Source organism: Lygodium microphyllum, chromosome 14 (assembly GCF_053477565.2).
Source record: "Lygodium microphyllum isolate KBCC chromosome 14, Lygodium_microphyllum_v1.1.10, whole genome shotgun sequence".
Taxonomy (NCBI): Eukaryota; Viridiplantae; Streptophyta; class Polypodiopsida; order Schizaeales; family Lygodiaceae; genus Lygodium; species Lygodium microphyllum.
The window spans coordinates 23577015-23589860 of NC_141148.1; positions in this window are offsets into that span (position 1 = coordinate 23577015).

The following is a 12846-nucleotide window of genomic DNA, read 5'->3' on the forward strand; positions in this document are numbered from 1 at the left end:
AGATAAAGAGAGGTAGGGAGACATTGCTTTCAATATCTTTATTTTTAAAGTTTTTAATTTTTTATTTTTTATTTTGTTTGCAACGAGATGCATTTAGTGAGAGTGGGGAGGGAAGGAGGCAGAGAAATAGAGAGAAGAAAGGAGGGGAAGAGAGAGATGGATAGAAATAAAAAAGGGGAGAGAGAAGAGCTTCATAAAAAAGTGCCAAAATTTGAGTGTGACATTTTACACGTTTGTAAACAAGCAAGAGTGAGAGCAAAAGAGAGAGGGAAAGAGCTCAAAGAGAGAGAGAGAGAGAGAGAGAGAGAGAGAGAGAGAGGGGGGGGTGGTGCTGCCACCACTGCTGTCCATGAAAAGATACACTACAACAGAAACGAGGCATAGACACGCATGTTAGACGCGCAAAGTCGGGCGCATCTATCATAGCGTCTATAAGTGCGTGTAAACGTGCTTGTAAATAGACACGAATTTTGCGTCTATATATCCACGCAAATAGACGCTAATATAGACGCGCCAGCAGACGCACAATTATTTAACCACCTAAAATTGCAATTCACATAATTAAAAAACCAAAGTTAATAATTATTTAACCACCTAAAATTGATTCTTGAGCATGCATGTGTGCGCATGATAAAAACCATAGAATTAAGAATACACATTGAATCATTGAATTAAAAAAATAGAGTTAATAATTACTTTTTCATTGCTCTCTAATGAATGGCAGTTCCTCCAGTTGACAAGCCTGATATAAGTAATTAGCGGCAAGCGACAGAAACCTTACAATTAGTAGCAAGCAATGCAATATGTATCTCGTAATTTCTCTACATACTTGAAGATGATAAAAGATACTTCCTTTTTATTATGAAAATTTCAATTTAGCTTTAAACTTGACTATTGATTCTTGAGTATGCACGTGTGCGCATGATCAAAACCATAGAATTAGGAATACACATTGAATCAATAAGCAAATTAAGTATGTTACAGTGAATGATCCATCTCATTTTCAATGAGATCAGCCCTTGCTAAACTATCTACTTCTAGGTCTATGTTACCAAGAGGTAACGAAACAAATAAGTCTATCCCACTATCAGATGTGTTGCTATATTGCTCAATAACTTCATCAATATCATCGACAATCACATTATTGTCTTCTTCTGCGTTTCCTTGAACATCCTCGCGAGGTTCATCTTGTACTATATCACGCATATCATCCATTATGGTGTCATCATGCACATCATCATTAATTGTTGGATTGTCATCTGCTATCTCCATGTCGGTAATATTACCATATATTGGTTTTGAATGATTAGATATAGGGATGACATACCACCATCGGTTATTGTTTACCATTGGATGATACACAACCTGTATTTGAAAAACAAAAGCAAAATTAAACTTAAGTACTTATTATATTGTGTATATGTATCACATGCATACATATAAAAAAATTAGCCTTTGCATATATACCTGCTCGCATTGTTGAGGTAGTACTAATGTGTCATTCTTGTTTTGGTGAAATTTGTAGAGTCAATATTACAAAACCACTTGGATGACGTCTGATTGTGCAATGCTCACCATTTGTTACCACTTCTTTAAACCACTTCACATCCAGTACATATATAAAGAATCGTCTGAAGTCAAGCTTCAGAATATCTTGGATCAAGCCACAATAACCTTCCATGGTACCATTGGCATCCTCGAAGTGAGCAAGGACACCACAATCTTGGGTATTTCTCTTTTCATCTATACGTTGAGTTCGAAGATGTTTACCCTCACACCAAAGTGCATTGAATAATGTGCACTAGTAGTAAAAGATAAAAGATCAAACATGTCAATTATTTATATAAAATAAAACTTATAGAAATAAATTAATTGATAGTATGTCTCACCGTTGATAAGCAACCTCGTGCGTATTCCCACTCTTCTTGAGATATATTAATTTCCTCCTCTTTTTCCATTCTCTCCATTTCCTCATGTAACCAATCTATATCAATATGACGTGGGAGCGCATTTAGATAATCTGAAAATGAGACATTACGTCTATATCTAGTGCAAAATTCTTGTCTTTTGCTTTTTCTTCTTGCCCTTGCTTCATTATATAGTGTCACCCATTTGCTCATTACATCACTATTGAGCACACAAAAACTATTTAACTTACGAAGTTCTTCTTTTGTTAGCACTTTACTCATTCCTTTTCCTTGAGGTACTATAGAGGTCATCCTCAAGTCTTCATCATCTTTCCATAGTCGTGGTTGAGAGGGATCTACTTCAGCAAGATATTCAGAGATATAAACAAGGGATGATTGCACTAACCAACCCTCAACCATGCTTCCCTCAGGCCGTGCTTTTTGCCTCACAAAATCTTTCAAGGTTTTCATGAAGCGCTCAAGAAAAAACATCCACCTTACATGAACTGCCCCACAAAGTGGGATCTCATCAATCAAATGTACGGGTAAATGTAATTGAGTAGTTAAAATGGATTGAGGAAAAATTTCCTCCACCAAACAAACCACCTCAACAGATAATACTCGAGCATCTTGCAATGTGTTTGGATCAATTTTCTTTGAGCTCACATATCTGTCAAGATGTATGATGTGCTTGTTTATTTTTGTGTAGAAATTCAAAGATATATAATGAAAAAATACAATGTATACACATCTCACAAGCTCTCCCATCTTGTAAATGATATCACGTACATCTTTGGATACACAATGGGATATGCTAGTAGGAAGTACGAACTGAATGTAAACAATATTCATAGATCAAATGATTAGTTGAGAAAAAAGTCATCATACTCCAAAGTTTACACATAATTACTCCACTAATTACTATATTTATGGTTAGAGATACCCTTACTTGAATCATTTTGTGCCAATCGTGGGACTTCAAACCAGATAGTTTCTCCACACCTCTTTTCTTTTTCTTTATGAAGGCTCCCTTGAGACATCTCATACATCCTGTGGGTGTTCGAAAGCTATATATTTGTTCCTTCACTATTTTTTCCTCTTTCTTTGACAACATCCAAGGTGCATGGGGTAGCTCAATCTTTCCTCTGGGTCCAATGCGTGGCCAGGCTCGTCTCATGCGACCAATGTTACGTAAATCCTCCCTTACATTAGCTGAATCACGAGCCCCTATCAAGTAATCCCATAATGTAGATACAACATTTTTGAATATGTGCATGGGGTCCAACAGGTGATTGATCTTGAGTTCAGTCCAGTATGAAAGACGAAAAAATATAGAGAACCTAACAAACAAACAATATATTATGTAAACAATTCATCATGCTAAATACTTTAAAGTCAATCGAGAGAAATGCACTTCTCACTGACTCATGCCGAGTGGAGGGTGGCTGTCGGCATTAATCCATCTCTCCTTCTAATCTCGAATGGTTAGAGATTGTGGAGTCATTCCATTAGTAGGGAGAACATATTTGGGATGGTCAATAGGAAGAAATCGATGATGATTGTTGTAGATAACCTTCTTTAAACGTGCCGGCCTAGAGGAAACTAGAGAGGGACCGCAAATAGGACATGCATGATATCCTGACGTGGTTAAACCTGAAAAAATAAGTGAATTAATAAAATGCAATTGATTCAAGTCTTGAATTTCAAATATAGAGTTATATACATGTACATGAGCACTCTCCGTATCCTGGAAAGTCGTGCATGGTGCACAACAACATGGCCTTCAATGTGAAATCTCTAGAGGATGCAGATGCACTTGTATCTTGCACTTCAATACCTTCCCATAACATTTCTAACTCTTCAATCAAAGGCTCTAAGTAAATGTCCATGTTACACCCAAGGTGAGTCTCTCTCTCTCTCTCTCTCTCTCTCTCTCTCTCTCTCTCTCTCTCTCTCTCTCTCTCTTTGTTTCTCTCTTCCTCTCTCTGCTCTATCTGTGTATTTAGGATTTGTGATTCCATTATGTATTGCATTTTGTAAATCATCAATGGCGGTCGTCGGGCTAAAATCAACCGACCGAGCGCGTCTGATAGCGCGTCTACATTTCAGTGTAGACGCAGATATAGACCCAAAAAATGTTTCCTCTCATAGCGTCTGAGGACGCGTCTTAGAGCGCATGTGCTGGCGCGTGTGCTCTGCAGTGTACACGCGATGATACACGCGCTGGACAGAAGGTTGACCTACAGTCTACACGCGATTATACACATGCATTGACCTGGAATGTGCGTCTGACAACGCGTCTATGCTGCATTTTAGATGCAAAGATAGATGCGCTGGACAAAAGGTTCACTTTGGAGCGCGTCTGAGGGCGCGTCTAACCTGCAATTTAGACGCAGGGATACACGTGCCAAGTCTCCCAGTTCTGATAGTAAACAATATATTTTTGCAATGATGAATGTGACCAATCCCATGTTTAAGTTTATCAGTTTTCTTGTTTATGAGAAGCATCAGCACTTAAGTTTTATGCTCAATGTCTAAAGAAAGCTCTTTGAAAATGTAGGTAATATATGATTTTTTCTATGCAAATAAATTTATCTTTTTCCTGTGTTTTTTTTGCAGATGTCGTATCCTGGTTCATCTAGCAATGACCCGGATTTGGATCGCATGAATGATACATTGGCCTCCTTTGGCAGGGGGGTCAATGCATTTTTTGGAGGTTTTCCTAGTAGGAAAGACTTCATGGGAGAGATGCTAAGACATCTTGGCCGCTCTCCCACAGCGGACGAGATGTTCAATGTCATGACTGGGACGCCTCTGACGTCTTTGCCTGGCACTACTTCCCAGACTCCACATGCAGGTACTCCACATGCAGGTACTCCATATAGAAGTACTCCATATGCAGGTACTCCATGTGCTCCACGTGTATCGGCTGAAGCACAAGCATCTGTAGAAGCTCGTGTGTCCAGCGAGGCAGAGGATAGTCGACAGAGAGGGAGGAGAGAGAGTCGAGGGGGAGGACGAGGCTTGTGTGGGGGTTGCCTAGGAGGTGGCGAGCGATCACCCTCACCAGTAGATCACGTAGAGGAGGTTGTACGCCAGTACTATAGAGTTACAGATGCTGGTGGCATCTTTCATGATGATGAGGGAAGGGATGTAATGGCGTACATGAGGAGCGTCGTGCATGCGACATATAAAGATTGTTTCATTGCCTTCAAAAATCAGAAAAGCGGCTTGTGGCAGGAGATGTTGAGGGCAGTCCATAGAAGGTATCCAAATCCTGAGGGTCAGTGATTCTCGGATGATTGGGGATGCACAAAAGTGAGGAATATGCTTCATTAAAAAAAATCCCACCTTATGACACGGGCCAGGGACTCACTGCGGAGGCAGGAGGAGGGGCGTGGAGCCTATAGCCAACCACCTATGTGCCACCGCATAGAGTGGAAGAAAGCCAAGAAGAAAGCAGTAGAGAAAGTGAAGAGTCGCCAGTACGCAGAGGCGCGATGGATCCAAATGGAAATAATGGGATCGTCGCATTATGGATCAGGCGGCAGAGAGTTGTGGAAGGCAGAGTTTGTAAGTATATTTTGATTTCTAGTTTTTTTAAATTTATATTTCTTTCAATTCTTTATATATTTTATTCTAATATATTGTGACTCATAATTGTTTGTATATATCTAAATGTTTTGCAGACTACCATCGTTGGTAGGACACCTACTCCTAGAGAGGTAGGTTACCATCGAGGCCATAACCGCGCAGCCACATAGCTTCACTTCTATGAGGAGGGTCTCATCACTGAGGACCAATACAACCAGGCCATGAGGATTCGACAGCCAGAGGAGGTATGTTTTTCTTACTTTCCTATTAAAGGTATAGCTAATTATAACTTTTTCTCCAACTTGTCTATGTAAGCAACCCTGATCTTTTGTGTGTGTAGGCGAACCCGGATGTGGAGCATAGCGAGGAGGGGGATAGCGACGCTAGTAGCCATGGTGGAACTAGCGAAGATGTTTCCTCTTCAGATTCGTAGAGGAGCACTATACCTCCTCATGAGGCCTTCTTTTCTTGTATATGTATGATCCATCTTTGAGCCTACTGCTTGCGGCCACGCTTTAGGTCGCAAGCACTTAAACTTCCCTTGTAAATGCTTTTGATATATAATGAATACATGGACTTTTATTTTCAATTCTCGTGCCCGTAAGATACATTGTCTTTTTCCCAAATACACAATCTGATGTATGGGAGGGGGAAAAAAAAACCAGAGAGCATGTGGTTGCTTTGTTTCTAGTTCTGTTTTGCGTGTCTATCCGCGCGTCTAAATTGCAGATAATTCACGTTTATACGCACGTCTATAGTGCAGACTACACGCGCTTCATAATTCAAATTTAAAAAAGAAATTAAATATCTTTTTTTTAAATGATATTTTTTGTTTTCCATTCGCGTCTACCAGTGCTTGTAAAAACGCGTCTACCAGCGTGTCTATATGCGCGTGTATATGTGCGTCTATTGCGCGTCTATTTGTGCGTGTAAATTCCTTGATACATGCGATTATAGACGCGAAATGGTAGACGCGCAAATAGACGGGCGGATAGATGCGCCCGTAAGAATTTCTCTATATTTAAAAATCGTGTCTAAATGTGCATCTATGAGACCTTTTTGTTGTAGTGATAGGAGACAACTACAAAGGAGAAGGAGAAAACCCGTGATGGAGAATAAAAAGAAGGAGAGAAGTGCGAAAGGATTCTTCTTCAAGCTTTGAGGTAATTGCATTCTTTCTTCTCTCTTTTCTTCACTTATCTCTTTCTTATTGTTAATGAAGAGATACATAGAGGGAGGGATGGAGGGGAAGAGAGAGAAACGAAGAGAGTGAGGGAGAGAAAAATAGAGAGGGAAATACAAAGAGAGAGAGAGAGAGAGAGAGAGAGAGAGAGGGAGGGGAGGGAGGGAGAAAGAGAAATAGATAGAGGGAGAGGGAGAGGGAGAGAGAAAAATAAAGAAATGAAATGAAAATAGAGAGAGGGAGGGATAGAGAGAGAGAGAGAGAGTGTGTGTGTGTGTGTGTGTGTGTGTGTATATATATATATAGAGAGAGAGAGAGAGGCTATGGCAAGTGAAGATAGCTCGAGACCTTGACACGTAGCTATAAGAAAAAATCATACTGAGGTAGAAATGAGAGACTGCCTCTGGATCCGAAGAAGCCAAAGAGCAGGCCAAGCCATACTTGAAGCAGATAAGAGCCAAAAGAGTCAAAGAGCTAAAAAATGGAGTAAAGTTGACCAAAGAAGAACTAAAAAGCCAAGAAAAGAAGAAACATGTGAAAAAAGATGAAATTATTTGGTCAAATGAAGATAATGAAGAAGAAAAGGAAGAGGATGAGTTCAGCCTAGATATTGGAATACCTTGTCCCTAACAAGAACGAGCCAACTGCTATTACCTCAACTACTACCCTAAAGACTACTACCAAGAAGGCTACCCTGAAGACCAATACCTCTATAATGAATACCCTCCTCAAGGTGATGGATATTACTACTATGAATATTTTCCCATCGACTACCACCTAGAAGGAGAATACCTCTACACCGACTACCCCTATCTGAAAGAATGCCAACCCCAATAAGAGGAAGAAATGATGGAGTATTATGTGAAGAGAGAATGATGGAAAATGGATGTGTGTTCAAAGGTAAAAAGTATTAGGATGGAGTTAGGATACAAGAAAGAAGACAAAGATAGGTGGATATGCTAGAAGGATGAACCCTTGCATCCACAAGTTGTAGCTCAAGAAATGGAGCTTGATCCTTCTGATCTTGAAACACCTCTACCCATTGAGATTGAGGGTAAGGCCAGGTTGCCACCCTCTTGTGAGGCAGGGGATGCTTTTGATGAAGGGTGAGGCTAAAGAAGAAGAGATAGAAGATGACTTAGATGTAGGTAAAAACAAGTAGGAGAAAACAAAGCTCAGAGACACTACTACTCTCTATATAGGTATTTTTGGCTCCAATGCCATGGTATAACTCTTACAAAAGCCCAAATGCTCTCCCAAAAAGACTTGAACATGTTTGGAATAAGCTGGAGTGAGCAGAAGATCAATGGGACTTATTCATACCTCGGGCTATATATCCTCTACATCATGTGCGTTCAAGGCATATTTTTAAATATCCTTATCTATGAATTTTTCTTGAATAAAACATAACCCTTTTCTATTTAATTTGTAAATAAGCCCTTTATATTACACCCTTCTGTATGCAAAAAAAGTATAAACATGGTATTTTAAAAATACATTGTTTTGAACCCATGTGATGCACACATATATTCATGAATAACTTACCCGTGACCTCAGGGTTCTGTTTGCAATGAAAGCTTGAAGTGAAGTTGTTCTTCTTTGGCTTAAGCAAGTGATAAAAAAACTCATTGAGTAATATTTTTTCGAATTGATTATATCTAGCTTTTGCAATCACAAGCTCTTCTTCTCGGGCCTAAGTAAGTGATGAAAAAGCTCATTATGTAATACATTTTCAAATTGATTATATCTAGCTTTTGCAATTAGAGGATTCTTTCTTTTAGAAAATTTGATGTACAATTTTTAGACATTAGGTGTACATGACATTGGCCAATGAATTATACAAGAATATTTAGTTTATATAGCTAGAAGGGTAGTAGGCCTACATGCCCTGCCACCTAATTTTTCCCCCCTTTGTAACCGTCACTATTTGCATTGAAAATTTACTTTGCAACTGTCACTATTAGTGTCCCTATGCTAATAGGGATGCACGCTAATAGCGACAAAATTAGTGACGAATTTATCGCATCACTAATAACGATGCGAACAGTGATGACGAGGGTATTTTTTTCCATGAATAGTTCCATCGCTTTAAATGTTGCTATTGGGTCTATATGGTGTAGTGAGAGAGAAAGCCTAAGTCCTACATGTGAGAGGTGGGGGAATTTTATTAAAAAGGGGAAGGAAAAGAGAAAGGGAGAGATTACACATGAGAGATGGGAGGGGGTTTTAATTTTAAAAAGGGAGGTTTGAAAAAGAGGGGTAGGTTTTGGAAGCCCTGTGGAGGTTCAGAGTTTCCCGAACCTACAACCAAAATAATATAGTAATAATATTTCAATCGCTATAATTTTTCTTCTCTCTCTATTTTCTATTTCCTCTCTTACCCTATTCTCTTTCTCTCTCTCTCTCTCTCTCTAATTATATATTTCCTCTCTATCTCTCTCTCTATGCCAAAAACTGTCAAAGAAGGTTTAATTTGAAAAAGACTAATCTCTTTCCTCTTTTCCCTTGTCTCACTCCCTCTATTCGTCTTTCTTCTTCTTCTTCTTCTTCTTCTTCTTCTTCTTCTTCTTCTTCTTCTTCTTCTCTCTCTTTACTTTTCTTCTCTCCCCGATTTCATCTTTCTCTCTCTCTCCTCTTTTTCCTTTTCTTCTTCTTTATTTCTCTCTCTCTCTCTCCATTTTAATTAATCTTTTATATTTTCTTTGTGTGTTTATATTATCTCTTATTATTATTATTATTATTATTATTATTATCTGTCTCTCTCTCTCCCCCTTTCTCTTTCTCTCTTTTTTTCTTTTTTTTCACACACTCTCTTTTAACTTTTATATTTTCTCTCTCTCTCTCTCTCTCTCTCTCTCTCTATTTTCCCTCTCTCCTCTTCTTTCTTTTCTTCTCTGTGTGTATCTTTCCCTCAGTTTTTTGTTCTCTCTCTCTCTTTGTCTTTCTCTCTCCTCATTTTTCTTTTCCTCTCTCTTTCTCTTTCAAGTTTTTTCTCTTGCTCTCTTTTCTCTCTATATATTTTTTCTTCTCTCTTTTCTTTCTTTTCCTTTTTCTCCCCTTATTTCCTCTCTCTCTCTCTCTCTCTCTCTCTCTCTCTCTCTCTCTCTCTCTCTCTCTCTCTCTCTCTCTCTCTCTCTCTCTCTCTCTCTCAAATATATATTTCCTCTCTGTCTCTCTCTCGATAAGTAAAAAACTATATTAAAAAAGTTTAATTTAAAAAAGACTATTTTCTTTCCTCTTTCCCCCCCTCACTCTTCCTCTTTTTCCCTTTCTTCTTCTTCTTCTTCTCCTTCTTCTCATTTTTCTTTTCCTCTCTTATTTCCTCTCTCTCTCTCTCTCTCTCTCTCCATTTCCTTTCTCCCCGCCTCTCTTCTCTCTCTCTCTCTCTCTCTCTCTCTCTCTCTCTCTCTCTCTCTCTCTCTCTCTCTCTCTCTCTCTCTCTCCTCATTTTTCCTTTTTTTTAATTATTCTCTATTTTAAAATTTATCATTCCTCTCTATAGTTATCTCTCTCTTCTTTTTCTTCTTCTCTCTCCCCCTTTTTCTTCTCCTCTCTCTCTCTCTCTCACTCTCTCTCTTCTTCTTCTCCCTCTCAAAGTGTATAAAAAACTATGTCAAAAAAACTTTAAATTAAAAGAAAATTTTAAAAATGTCTAATTAAAATAAAATTTCAAATTAAAAAGTTTAATTTAACACATAAAGAGTGAGAAAGAGAGAGAGAGAGAGAGAGAGTCGAGACCCTACATGTGAGAGGAGAGGGAGGGATTTGTTTAATTAAAAAGGAAGTTTAAATTAAAGTGTTTAATTTGTGAGAGAGAGAGAGAGAGAGAGAGAGAGAGAGAGAGAGACTTTTGATTTAAAAAGAAGTTTGATTTAATTAAAAAGGGGAGAGGAAAAAGAGAAACCCTAGGCCCTACATGTGAGGGGAGGGGGTTTTAATTTTAAAAAGGATAGTTTGGAGAAGAGAGGTAGGTTTGGGAAGCCCTCTGTAGGTTTAATTTAAAAAATACTATTCTCTTTTGACTTCTTTTTCCCCCCTCTCTTCCTCTCTCCAGCTTGTCCTCTTTCTTCTTCTTGTTCTTCTCTCTCTCTCTCCTCTTTTTTTCTTTCTTTTTTCTCTTTAAAATTTATCATTCCTCTTTATAGCTCTCTCTCTCTCTCTCTCTCTCTCTCTCTCTCTCTCTCTCTCTCTCAAAATGTGTGAAAAACTATGTCCAAAAACTAGAGAGAGAGAGAGAGAGAGAGAGAGCCCAAGCCCCACATGTGAGAGAGGGGGGATTTATTTAATTAAAAAGGAAGTTTAAATTAAAAAGTTTAATCTAACATAGAGAGAGAGAGAGAGAGAGAGAGAGAGAGCCTAGGCCCTACATGTAAAGGGGGAGGGGGGATTTTATTAAAAAGGGGAGGGGGAAGAGAAAGAGAGAGATTACATGTAAGAGAGGGGAGGGTGTTTTAATTTAAAAAAGGGAGGTTTGGAAAAGAGAGGTAGGTTTGGGAAGCCCTTGGGAGATTCGGGGGAGGGGGGTTCCTGAACCTACTACCAAAATAATATAGTAATAAGATTTGATCTCTTGCTAGATTTTTTCTTCTCTCTATTTTCTCTTTCCTCTCTTCCCCTTTCTCTCCCCCTATTTCCTCTCTCTCAAATTATATATTTCCTCTCTGTCTCTCTCACTAAGTTAAAAATTATCAAAAAAGGTTTAATTTAGAAAAGACTATTCTCATTTCTTTCCCCCCCCCCCCCTCTCTCTCTCTTTTCATCTTTCTTCTTCTTCATTTTCTTTTTCTTCTCTGCTTCTGCTTCTTCTTCTTCTTCTTCTTCTTCTTCTCTCTCTCTCTCTCTCTCTCTCTCTCTCTCTCCCCTTTTCTTCTCCCCAATTTTCTTATTCTCTCTCTCCTTTTCTTCTCCCCAATTTTCTTCTTCTTCTTCTTCTTCTCTCTCTCTCTCTTTTCTAAACTTAATCTTTTCTCTCTGTATAATTCTCTCTCTCTCTCTCTCTCTCTCTCTCTCTCTCTCTCTCTCTCTCTCTCGATCTCTCCTCTTTTTTCTTTTTTTCTTCAGTCTCTCTTTTTTAAATTTGATATCTTCTCTCTCTCTGTGTCCGCCCTCTCTCCTCTTTTTTCTTTTCTTCTCTCTCTATATCATTCTCTTGATTTTTTGTTCTCTCTCTCTCTCTCTCTCTCTCTCTCTCTCTCTCTCTCTCTCTCTCTCTCTCCTCATTTTGCTTTCCCTCTCTCTTTCTCTTCTAAGTTTTTTTCTCTCGCTCTCTTTTCTCTATATATATATATTTTCTTCTCTCTCTATTTTTCTCTTTCCTCTCTTCCCCTTTCTCTCCCTCTATTTCCTCTCTCTCTCTCTCTCTAAGTCGAAAACTATGTCAAAAAAGGTTTAATTTAAAAAAACTATTCTCTTTCCTCTTCACCCATGTCTCTCCCTCTTTTTTTCTTCTAATTCTTCTCTCTCTCTCTCTCCTCTTTTTTCTCTTTTTTCTTCTCTCTTTTAAAATTTTATCATTCCTCTCTATAATTCTCTCTCTCTCTCTCTCTCTCTCTCTCTCTCTCTCTCTCTCTCTCTCTCTCTCTCTCTCTATTTTTTTAATCTCCCCTTCAAAGTGTGTGAAAAAGGATATCAAAAAAACTTTTTAAAATATTTAATTAAAAGGTAAGTTTAAATTAAAAAGTTAAATCTAACACACACACACACACAGAGACCAGCCCCCACACATGAGAGATAGGGGGATTTATTTAATAAGAAAGGAAGTTTAAATTAAAAAGTTTCATCTAATAGAGAGAGAGAGAGAGAGAGAGAGAGAGAGAGAGTTCTGATTTTAGAATAAGTTTGATTTCGTTAAAAATGAAAGAGGGAAAAGAGAGGGAGAGAGAAATCTTAGGCCCTACATGTGAGAGGGGAGGGGGATTTTATTAAAAAAGAGTAGGGGGTTTTAATTTTAAAAAGGGAGGTTTGAAAAAGAGGGTTAGGTTCGGGAAGCCCTTTGGAGGTTTAATTTAAAGACTATTCTCTTTCCACTTTCCCTATTCTCTCTCTCGTTTCCTCTTTCTTCTTCTTCTTCTCCCTCCCTCCCTCCCTCCCTCCCTCCCTCCCTCCCCTCTCTCTCTCTCTCTCTCTCTCTCTCTCTCTCTCTCTCTCTCTCTCTCTCTCTCT